Genomic DNA, 13,026 nt, shown 5'->3' with positions numbered 1-13,026 from the left:
CCCACTCTCGTTTTCTTGCACTTCAATTTCATAAGTGAATGAACTGAATGCAGCAATATCCAATAAAAGAACCGGCGAAATGGTCAAATATCATTTTGTACGTTTGCAGAACGAAAACCTAATCTCGCTCTTGTATTTTAGAAACATTTCCAGTGCTGATTAGTTGCATGTAGATTTGAAGTTTCAGTGGCTCTGCAAAATTTGTATAAGAATAGTAAAGGCACTGGAGCGTGTTTTAACTTTCTCCAAGAATCATGATTTTGTATTCTGCACCGTGTCTCAGCCCATTTGAATCATCTATTCTCTTGGCGTCTCATTAGGTTCAGGAGAAAGTCATGGCCCAGCAGGAAAACATGCTGAAAATGGGATGAGGCTGAGCTCAGAATGACTGTGCTTTGATCTCACGGACTCTAAATACCCTCAAAGGCAACCGTGACATCCTTGGGATCGTTCAGTAACCGAAAGGGCTGTGCCCCTGCGCTCTTGCCCAGTGGACTATCTGCAGATTTTATAAACTAAAGTGGCAGGTGTTTACGTTGAACTCCACGAGAGCTCTCCGAACAGCAGTGCACCTTAGAGGAGGTAGTAAGTGCCACTCAAATTATCGCTTTGCAAAAATAATTTGCAAGAGAGGCATCCAGGACACCGCTGGTGCAGAATTTACAGAGTTCAAATGAGTCTTTTGCGAGTGGATTGTTTTGACACCCCCGCCCAGAACAAGGCCTGATCCCATTACATCAGTGAGTCTGTGTGGTGACATAGGTACACTCAGCCAACAGCCATCAGGAGATGACTCAAGACTCCAGATCTTCCCTTGGTGAGGACCCCCTGCAGAAACCTGTACACAGAGAGTAATTGGCAATAACACAATTGCAACAATACCAAGGCACACCCCATTAAATTACCTTCATTATCCAAACTCGGAAACATTGCAAACTGTTTTACGATACCTGAGCATTGCAGTCCTCCCTTTCCCCATCTTTCTCTCCTCAAAGGTCTCACTTCCTTTCTTTCTCCTCACCATAATCATCCTGCTACCCAGCATTTGCTGATTCATTCTCTCTATCCCAGAACCCTGTCCCTCTCTTTCCATCTTAACAGTTGTTAGATGTCTGGTCTCTCTCCATTATCTTATATTAGCTTTCTTTCCCTTTCTCACTATATCTCTCTCCTCCAAGATTTCATTGTGGAGGAGGCTGGAAGTCACACAACACCTGGTTATAGTCCAACAGGTTTACTTGAAACCATAAGCTTTCGGAACATTGCTCCTTTGTCAGTTAAAATGATGGGAAGCGCACAGGCACAGAATGTATAAGCAGAGAGATCAAAAGATCACACAAATAATGTGAGTGAAGTGTCAACAGCTGAATAACAAGGGAAGGGATGACCTCTGATCCAATTAATTGAGGCAGGGTGATAATTACAGGCAGCGTCCATGGAGAGAGAGCAAGCTCACATTCTGTGTCTAGATGACACTTCATCAGAGCTGAAGTGAAGTGTGGAGTCTCGCCAACCTTCTTTCTTTCTATCCAGCACTTGCTAATTCATTTGCTCTACCTCTCTGTCTCTTTCTCTCCATCTTACCAAATGGTAGGTACTTGCTCTCTCTCATTATAGTTCTCACTAACTCTCTTTCACTGTCTCAATATCTCCCCACAGTGCACAGTGTACAGTTTCCACATTGTAGGGGATTTTATCATTCTTGTGACATGGTGGTACTGTCCCTACCCATTGTCCAGGAGGCCCAATTTCAATTCCCATTTGTTTCAGAGATGCGCAATAACATCTCTAAACAGATTGGTTAGAAAAATAGGTCACATTTTAAAAACAACAGCTCAAGAACTGGATCAAAGTCAAATCTGAAATCTGAAAGTTGGCAGACAGCTCATTATCTCAGCAATAAATAGAAGCTCATCATTGTTACTGGAAACTGCCAGCTCACACATGAGAAGATCAATTGATACTTGATCTGCAGCAGTCCATGTGCTGTAGGTAGACCAATACAAATGGCACTAGAAAAAAGTGAGGACTGCAGTTGCTGGAGATCAGAGTCAAGAATGTGGTGCTGGAAAAGCACAGCAGGTCAGGCAGCATCCGAGGAGCAGGAGCGTCAATGTTTTGAGCATAAGCCCTTCATCAGGAACTTAATGAAGGGCTTATGCCTGAAACCTCGATTCTCCTGCTCCTCAGAAGCTGCCTGACCTTCTGTGCTTTTTCAGTAGGCCACTCTCAACTACAGATTTTTAATATTGTTGTAAAACCATACTTCTTATATTCCACAAACATCAATAAGACTTAACTGTAATTGAAAAAAGAACCAGGAGTAAGTCGAGAAATTTTTACTGTTTGCAGTGAATTTTTTTTAAAAATCTGAACTGTACTGTCTGAAAGAAACAGATTCAACAGTCATTTTCCAAATCAAAGTGGATATGTTCTTGAAAAGGAGGACATTTGCAGGGCTATGGGAGTCAGACTGTTTGGAGATCTGTTTCAAGGAACAACTCGCTAAGATCCAAATGGGACACTTTGGTTCTATTGAGAGAAAATCTGTAAAGGACTCTCGCTGATCTCAATCGTCCCGAAGGTGATGGCCCAGATCCTTATCGCAGTTATATCGCTGGAGGCTTGATGTATAACAAACACAGATTGACTGGATTAGCATATTCTTGTGAAGAATGTAAGGGCCAGGTGGGCCTTCTGAAAAGTTCCATATAAGGTCAGAAGGCTAAGGTGAAATATATTTCTACTGCTCTCATCAATTTTGCAAAACGAAGAGGCTTATGGTGCAGTGATGAATGTCCCTACCGCTGGACAAGAAGGACCAAGTCACACCCTCTCCAGAGGTGTGCAATAACATGGCTAAAGAGTTTGATTAATAAAATGTCTTGATTCTGAAAAGGCTTTCATCCTGGTAAAGAGGCTGGAAGCATTCAGAGATTTAACATTGCCAAATCTTTACTGTGATGTAATTACTAATTCCAAGACCCTGTAAGTATGAGGGAAATACTCAAGAATGAGTCAAGGTTTTGCGCTCTCAACGACTCAGCATCGTTGTTAGTGATGTGTTGGGCACCTTGCTAATGGATGATCTCAGGATCCCTTATTGGAAACAATTGTACTGTCTCCTTTTGCAGTCATGATTGTGCTAGTTACAAATTTGCCAAGCAAATCTTCTAATGGTCCGCCATCGTTATAGCAAATTTCAACCATGTAAGGTTTGGTGATGGGCAATTGAAAAAAATAGGGATTATTTTCTCTTCCCACAGTTCCTAAAACATTCAGGGGAGAAATCTGCCTGTCCCAATTTCATACCATGAAATAGATAGGACCCAACTGTTCAGGAGTGTGCTAAAGCACTTGTATCGTTTATTTCTCTGTCATTTCATTGTTAGCAATGGAAGTTGAGTTGTGCACAAAACATCCAAGCAGTTCTTATTCAGCACTCCTGACCAGGCAACAGAAAGGCATCTCTTTTCATGCGTAAGAAGGGACCAAACTGAATCACAGATTTGTTATTGTACAGAAGGGGGCCATTCAGCCCATTATGCTTGCAGAAGCTCCATTAGTTACTCCAGTTCTATCAGCTAAGGGCCAATCTCGTGCCTTTTCCCCATTTACAAGTCATTCTGCTGTGACTGGACTGAAACATAATTTGACCCACTAATCATCCCTCTAATCTTTTGTTCAGCCCAACTTTATAATGGCCACATCACTTTGCATGAAAACCTTGATTAAGCAGTCATTGATGAATAGGTCTGCAAAGAGACATGACACTTGGACTATCAAGGCAGTTTGCATATTGTACACTATCCCATGTAGAAGCTTAGTATGGTACTGGCACTATTTTTAGTGAGTTGTAAAAGAAGAGAAGTCAATGAAACCACTTATTGTTGGGTACTGGATAATAGAAGGACCACACTGAGAATAATGCATTTTTTACTGACTCATATCCAACAACGTATCTGATGCCACCTTCTGACAACTTGCTTTTTGAAGAAGAGCAGATGAAATCCCCAGCATAAAAGACCATTCTATCTCCTGAGACTAGTCTATCCATCGGCATTGCATATCCTAAGTGTCTTTACCCAACTCCAACTCAACAGGTAATTCAGACATTTGCCTCCCTTTGTGAAAGGTGACATCTTCCATTCAGAATTTACTTTCCTCTCCCATGAACTGTGGTCTGATTGTCTAGACTTCACTTAAAGTCGTAGCGAAGTCAATTTGCTTATCGGTGCATATTCTGGAACAAAATTCTCACATTGTTTCCTGTTTCCTCTTCTAAGCTATTCTCACGGATCATAAAGGTATTATAAAGGATGCCTTTCCCTGCACCCACTTCAAAGCTTCAGCGTTTCCTTGTATGGACTAGCAATCAAACTTTACAATTTCTGATCTAATCATCACATCATAAACATCATTCGGCAGTTATTCCACCGAGCGGGCTGTTTGTTCATAGACAAGGATGGTGTTCTTTATTTGTCACCGTGAGGGCATTTTCAGAGGCACTGTGTTTTAAAGTCCACTCTGATTCACTTTTGCTTCAGGTAAGTTCTTTTGGCAGATGTACAATATTTTACAAATGACAATGTTCAAAACCATCAGCCAATTATCTATTCTTCGCAGAAAGATCCTGAATCCCTCAGCAAGTGTTCAGCACTATCCTCGTAGTTTTCTCCAAAAACTGTATGGACCTTTCTTAGTACTTGACACACATTTGATAATTTTGTTTCAGAATCCGACCCAATTATGTAAGTAAGGAAGAACAAACCCCGCATACTGAGCACTACATAGCATTAAACCCCACATCCTGATTCTGTTAAACAACTTTTCATCAATATTCACTACATGGCTCCAATCCTGTTTTTGGGAGAGTGGAATTTTTAAAATACTACCCTTTGATGTAGGTATTGCTGGTTGAACCAGCGTTTATTACCTGTATCACCAAGGGTGCCCCCTGAGTTGCTGTCTTGAACAGCTGCAGTCCATGGGCTGTAGGTAGACCCATACCGTGGCACTAGGAGAAAGTGAGGGTTGCAGATCCTGGAGATCTGAGTCGAGAGTGTGCTACTGGAAAAGCACAGCAGGTCAGACAGCATCCGAGGAGCAGGATAGTCGACATTTCAGGCATAAGTCCTTCACCAGGAATGAGGAGAAAGAGGAGGAGAACTTTTTCAAGGTAGGCTTCCTTGGAAGAGGCTTCACAGTGAGGTTGAAATCAACTGGGAGAAAGTGAGGACTGCAAATACTGGAGATCAGAGTCAAGAGTGTGGTGCTGGAAAAGCACAGCAGGTCAGGCAGCATCCCAGGAGCAGGAGAATCGACGTTTCGGGCATATGTTCTTCATCAGGAATGAGCATATAATGGCATGGCTTGCTAAGGCCATTTTAGAGGGGGTGGAGAGGAAGAGGAAGAGAGTGGGTGAGATTAACCTGAGGGTCACCACTGGAGATTGAGAAGGCTGGACCTTCTTGGACCTCAGCTGGTGTGGGTCTTAAACCCATACTGTTTGCATCAGTTTATTTTGCAAACTGGACATCAAGCCAACTGAGTTAGTCAACCTCCCAAATGGAGAACATAAGTTGCATCTCTTTGTTCTGATGAAAGGTCACTGGACCCGAAACATGAGCTCGCCTTTCTCTCTGCAGATGCTTCCAGATCTGCTGAGTTTCTCCAGCAATTTCTATTTTCATTTCGGTCTTTGTGGTTATGTTCCGTCCAGGATTGACAGTGAGAAGTGGACCTTGTCAATTTTTGTGCCTTAAAGTCCCAATAATAATGCACTAATTAACCAGGCTCATGACTGGGATCTGGAGGAGATATGCAAATGGGATTAGGATTCATTCTATTTGTCCAGGTAACCTGACATGGCCATGCACTGTTGTACACATTGTCCTGGCTATTCCAGTGCGAAGATTAGTAATGCCCCATGATTGGCTTTCGCTTAAATCCATCAATGCACACTAAGTAATCTAAACATTGGTTTCAGCCAAGCAGTCCTCACTTTCCCTGTGCATAGGGAAAGAGTTGGCTGGGGTATCCCAAAGGGAGGGAGCACCCATACACAGTAATCTCCTCTCATAGATTTCTGAGCAGAGTTTCTGTACAACAGTCACCCAAAACCCAAAGAGCTCTGTTCCATTTGTCTTTTTCAAATATAGTCAAGCCTTGGGTACATCTGCTAAAAACTGCAAAGAAACTTTTAAAGTTTTGTGAACTTTAATACCCAGATCTCTTTCCACATTATTTAAATGATGGAATAATCATTTAATCATTCTAATTTTAGCACCTCTGTTTAAAAAGTATTGACACAGCAATGTTCCAGGACTCATCCCTCAACACTAAACTTATCACAGGTACTGTCAGAATTATTGCTACTGAAAGAATCTTATGCTTCCCAGAACAGTCACAGGGCAACTTGTGTGCCTGTCATTGGGATGTGGCTCTTTAAACACATTGGTTAGTTGCCTCACCGGTACACTCAGTCCCAGTCTGAGGGAAACAGCCGTAATCACCATATCAGCCATTAGCCCCGGTTTGACTCTCCATATGCCTCAATCTAAGATACATTCACCGTTTTCAATTTTGTTTTTGCAAAAATATATTTTATTCATAAAACTGCAATCACAGATACTAAAGCGGTTCTGTACAGTCTTTGTGTATCAAGAAAGATAAACATTGGGATTTGGTTATTGCAAATGCAAGCATTGGAAAAGGTGCAGAGGAGGTTTACCAGGATGTTGCTGGGTCAGGAGGGAAGATCTTATGAGGAAAGGCTGAGAGACGTGGGTCTGTTCTCATTGGAAAGAAGAAGGCTAAGAGGGAATTTGATAGAGGCATACAAGATGACCAGAGGATTAGATAGGGTAGACAGTGAAAGACATTTCCTTAGGATGATGATGTCAGCTTGTACGAGGGGACATAGCTACAAATTGAGGAGTGATAGATTTAAGACAGATATCAGAGGCAGGCTCTTTACTCAGGGAGTGGTAGAGGTGTGGAATGCCCTGCCTGCTAATGTAGTTAACTCAGGGAGATTTAAACAATCCTTGGATAAGCACATGGATGATGATCAAATAGTGTAGGGGGATGGGCTTAGATTAGTTCACAGATCGGCGCAACATCAAGAGCCAAAGGGCTTGTTCTGCGCTGTATTATTCTATATTCTATGATTGTCAAAGGTACTTCTTACTCATCCAGGAGAGTATAGACATAGAGACATTTAGCACGAAAACAGACCCTTCGGTCCAACTCATCCATGCTGACCAGATGTCCTAGATAAATCTAGTCCTATTTGCCAGCATTTTGCCCATATCCCTCTGAACCCTCCCTATTCATATACCCATCAAGATGCCTTTTAAATGTTGTAATTGTAGCAGCCTCCTCCATTTCCTCTGGCAGCTCGTTCCATGTATACATGAAACCTCTGGTGAAAAAGTTGCTCCTTAGGTCCATTAAGTATTTCCTTTCTCATCTTAAACCTATGCCTTCTAGTTCTGGACTCCCCAATCCCAGGGAAAAGACTTTGTCTATTCACTCTATCCATGCCTCTCATGATTTTATAAACATCTATAAGGTCACTCCTCTGCGTCTGATGCTCCAGGGAAAATAGCTCCAGCCTGTTCAGCCTCTCCCTAAAGCTAAATGCCTGGCAACATCCTTGTAAACCTTTTCTGAACCCTTTCAAGTTTCACAACATCATTCCTACAGCAGGGAGTTCAGAACTGCACACAGTATTCCAGTAGTGGCCTTACCAATGTCCTGTACGGTCTCAACATGACTTCCCAACTCCTATACTCAATGATCTGATCAATAAATGAAAGCATACCAAACGCCTTCTTCACTATCCTCTCTACCTGCGACTCCACTTTCAAGGAGCTATGAACCTGCACTCCAAGGTCTCTTTGTTCAGTAATATTCCCCCAGACTTTACCATTAAGTGTACAAGTCCTGCCCTGATTTGCCTTTCCAAAATATAGCACCTCATATTTTATCTAAATTAAACTCCATCTGCCACTCTTCAGCCCATTGGCCCATCTGATCAAGAACCCGTTATACTCTGAGGTAACCTTCTTCGTTGTCCACTACATCTCCAATTTTGGTGTCATCTGCAAACTGACTAACCATACTTCCTACGTTCACATCCAAGTCATTTATATAAATGGCGAAAAGCAGTGGACCCAGCACCAATCCCTGTGGCACAGGCCTCCACCACCAACCTCTGCCTCCTACCTTCAAGCCAGCTTTATAAACAAATGGCTAGTTCTACCTCTGTTCCATGTGATCTAACCTTGCTAACCAGTCTACCATGAGGAACTTTGTTGAGCACTTTAGATGAAGTCCACCGCTCTGCCCTCATCAATCTTTATTACTGCGCATTTAAAAATGTTAAGGGAACAAGGGGTTCAATAACTGAACCAACCTTCATTATACTTTGGTCTTTCTTAGACTGCTCTGTATTTGTTACTTAAACTCTGGTCTTTCCCCACTGCACCTTGGCAGAAGCTGCCCTAACCTTCAGTGCGTCCCTCAGCACATAATCCTGGTCCTTGGAATGTGCCAGCATGCTTGACTGAGATCATCTCCTTGTTCTGGAAGACCAGCAGGTTTCAGGCAAACTAAAGAGCATCTTTCACCGGGTTGATGGTCCTCCGGATGCAGTCAATGCTTGTCTTGGTATGCGTCCCAGTGAACAGCCCCAGAGCACAGAGTCTGGCACCATTGTCCATGTATTGCTGCAGTTATCAGCCCAATACCCTTTTCAAACATGGTGGTACACACCAATGAAGGAACACACCCCACATTAACTCCTCACCTTCAAATAAAGCTTTACATCCCATGACAACAAATGTATACTTATCCGTAACAGAAATTTGTATGTAACAGATGACTTAATCAGTTCCCTTTCACCTACTGAGTATTCATGAAGGATTAATTAGTTCTTCAAAGAGGTGTACAGTTGCAGGTAATACTTATGTTTCACACACAGACTTGAGGCAGTGCAATTTGTGAGTTTCCGTAACATAAATATATTTTTAAAATAGTTAAGAAAGTTTCTTTCTTTACCCGGAAGATCATAGTTACATTAGATGGTGACAGCATGGAAATAGGCCATTCTGTCCTTTGTATCAGTGCTGGCTTTCAACAAGAATAACTCCATTCATCTTAATCAAGAACTATTTAGATGTGTACTAGTGATGCCGAGGTGTACACGTCTATGGGACAAGTGTTGACAATTGGCATTAGAACAGTTAGGCATTTGTTTTTAACTGGCGCAGACACAGTGGGCTTTGTCTGTGTAGTTGGCCTCTATGATTGTAACTCCCCACCCTTTCCTTTGAACGCTACAAATGCCTTAGCATTTGTTAATTGTAAAATTTCTCTTTGAAAACCTTGCTTGAATTTACCGCCAGACTCCTAGGCAGTGCATTCCAGACCCTACCACATGCATCACAGAGTCAAACAGCATGGAAGCAGGCCCTTCGACCCAACTCATCGATATAACCAGGTTTCCTAAACTTAGTTCATCCCATTTGCCTGTGCTTGGCCCATTTCCCTCGAGACCTTTCCGATCCATGTACCTGTCCAAATATCTTTGAAATGTTGGAATTGTCTCCACCTCCACCACTTCCTCTAGCAGCTCATTCCATACACATACCACCCTCAGAGTGAAGACGGTATCCCTCGGGTCCCTTTTAAATCTTTCCTCTATCACTTTAAAACTGTACTGTCTAGTTTTGGACTGCCTTACCTTTGGAAAAAGACCTTGCCCCCATCTATGCCCCCATATATGCCCCCATCTATGCCTCTATCTATGCCCCTCTCGATGTCCCTATCTATGCCCCTATCTATGCTCCTATCTATTCCCCCATCTATGCCCCTATCTATGTCCCTATCTATGCCCCATCTATATCCCTCTCTATGCCCCTATCTATGTCCCTCTCTATGCTCCTATCTATTCCCCCATCCCCTCTCTATGCCCCTATCTATGCCCCTATCTATGCCCCTCTCTATGTCCCTATCTATGCCCCTATCTACGCCGCTATCTATGCCCCTCTCTATGCTCCTATCTATTCCCCCATCTATGTCCCTATCTATGCCCCCATCTATGCCCCCATCTATACCCCTATCTATACCCCTATCTATACCCCTATCTATGCCCCCATCTATACCCCGATCTATACCCCTATCTATACCCCTATCTATGCCCCTATCTATGCCCCATCTATGCTCCTATCTATGCCCCTATCTATGCCCCTATCTATGCCCCTATCTATGCTCCTATTTATGCCCCTATCTATGCCCCTATCTATGCCCCTATCAATGCCCCTATCTATGCCCCTATCTATGCTCCTATCTATGTCCCTATCTATGCTCCTATCTATGTCCCTATCTATGCCCCTATCTATGTCCCTCTCTATGCACATTCTATGCTCCTATCTATGTCTCTCTCTATGCTCATTCTATGCTCCTATCTATGTCTCTCTCTATGCCCCTATCTATGCCCCTCTCTATGCCCCTCTCTATGCCCCTCTCTATGCCCCTCTCTATGCCCCTATCTATGCTCCTATCTGTGCCCCCATCTATGCCCCTATCTATGCCCCTATCTATGCCCCATCTATATCCCTCTCTATGCCCCTATCTATGCTCCTATCTATGCTCCAATTTATGCCCCTATCTATGTCCCTCTCTATGCTCCTATCTATTCCCGCATCCCCTCTCTATGCCCCTATCTATGCCCCATCTATGTCCCTCTCTATGCCCCTATCTATGCCCCTATCAATGTCCCTATCTATGCCCCTCTCTATGTCCCTATCTATGCCCCTCTCTATGTCCCTATCTATGCCCCTCTCTATGCTCCTATCTATTCCCCCATCTATGCCCCTCTCTATGCCCCTATCTATACCCCTATCTATGCCCCTATCTATGCCCTATCTATGCCCCTATCTATGCCCCTATCTATGCCCCTATCTATGCCCCTATCTATGCTCCTATTTATGCCCCTATCTATGCTCCTATCTATGCCCCTATCTAAGCTCCTATCTATGTCCCTCTCTATGCTCCTATCTATGTCCCTATCTATGTCCCTATCTATGTCCCTATCTATGTCCCTCTCTATGCTCCTATCTATGCTCATTCTATGCTCCTATCTTTGTCTCTCTCTATACTCCTATCTATGCCCCTATCTATGCCCCTATCTATGTCCCTCTCTATGCCCCTATCTATGCCCCTATCTATGTCCCTCTCTATGCTCCTATCTATGCCCCTATCTATGCCCCTCTCTATGCCCCTATCTATGCTCCTATCTATGCTCCTATCTATGCCCCTATCTATGCCCCATCTATGCCCTATCTATGCTCCTATCTATGCCCTTCTCTGTGCCCCTCTCTATGCCCCTATCTATGCCCCTATTTATGCTCCTATCTATGCTCCTATCTATGCCCCTATCTGTGTTCCTATCTATGCTCCTATCTATGCCCCTATCTATGCCCCTATCTATGTTCCTATCTATGCCCCTATCTATGCCCCTATCTATGCTCCTGTCTATGCCCCTATCTATGCCCCTATCTATGTCCCTTTCTATGCTCCTATCTATGCTCCTATCTATGCTCCTATCTATGCCCCTATCTATGTCCCTCTCTATGTCCCTCTCTATGTCCCTCTCTATGCCCCATCTATGCCCCTATCTATGCTCCTATCTATGCTCCTATCTATGCTCCTATCTATGACCCTATCTATGCCCCTATCTATGCCCCTATCTATGCCCCTATCTATGCTCCTATCTATGCTCCTATCTATGCCCCTATCTATGCTCCTATCTATGTCCTCTCTATGCCCCATCTATGCCCCTATCTATGCCCCTCTCTATGCTCCTATCTATGCCCCTATCTATGTCCCTCTCTATGCCCCTATCTATGTCCCTCTCTATGCTCCTATCTATGTCCCTCTCTATGCCCCTATCTATGCCTCTATCTATGCACCTATCTATGCCCCTATCTATGCCCCTATCTATGCCCCTATCTATGCCCCTCTCTATGCTCCTATCTATGTCCCTCTCTATGCCCCATCTATGCCCCTATCTATGCCCCTATCTATGCTCCTATCTATGCCCCTATCTATGTCCCTCTCTATGCCCCTATCTATGTCCCTCTCTATGCTCCTATCTATGTCCCTCTCTGTGCCCCATCTATGCTCCTATCTATGCCCCTATCGATGTTCCTATCTATGCTCCTAACTATGCCCCTATCTATGTCCCTCTCTTTGCCCCTATCTATGTCCCTATCTATGCCCCTATCTATGTCCCTCTCTATGCTCCTACCTATGTCCCTCTCTATGCCCCATCTATGCTCCTATCTATGCTCCTATCTATACCCCTATCAATGTCCCTCTCTATGCCCCTATCTATGTCCCTCTCTATGCTCCTTTCTATGTCCCTCTCTATGCCCCATCAATGCTCCTATCTATGCCCCTATCTATGCCCCTATCTATGCCCCTATCTATGTCCCTCTCTATGCCCCTATCTATGTCCCTCTCTATGCTCCTATCTATGTCCCTCTCCATGCCCCATCTATGCTCCTATCTATGCCCCTATCTATGCCCATATCTATGCCCCTATCTATGCCCCTATCTATGTCCCTCTCTATGCTACTATCTATGCCCCTATCTATGCCCCGTCTATGCTCCTATTTATGCCCCTATCTATGCCCATATCTATGCCCCTATCTATGCCCCTATCTATGCCACTATCTATGCCACTGTATATGCTCCTATCTATGCCCCTATCTATGTCCCTCTCTATGTCCCTCTCTATGTCCCTCTCTATGTCCCTCTCTATGTCCCTATCTATGCTCTTATCTATGCCATTATCTATGCCCCTATCTATGCCCCTATCTTTGCCCTTATCTATGTCGCTCTCTATGCCCCTATCTATGCCCCAATCTATGTCCCTCTCTATGCCCCTATCTATGCTCCTAGCTATGCTCCTATCTATGCTCCTATCTATGCCCATATCTATGCCCCTATCTA

Source organism: Chiloscyllium plagiosum, unplaced genomic scaffold (assembly GCF_037043375.1).
Source record: "Chiloscyllium plagiosum isolate Xiang-an unplaced genomic scaffold, Cpla_swu_hap1 HiC_scaffold_22, whole genome shotgun sequence".
NCBI lineage: Eukaryota > Metazoa > Chordata > Chondrichthyes > Orectolobiformes > Hemiscylliidae > Chiloscyllium > Chiloscyllium plagiosum.
The sequence above is the reverse complement of the archived record's forward strand: the minus strand, read 5'-3'. Positions refer to the sequence as shown.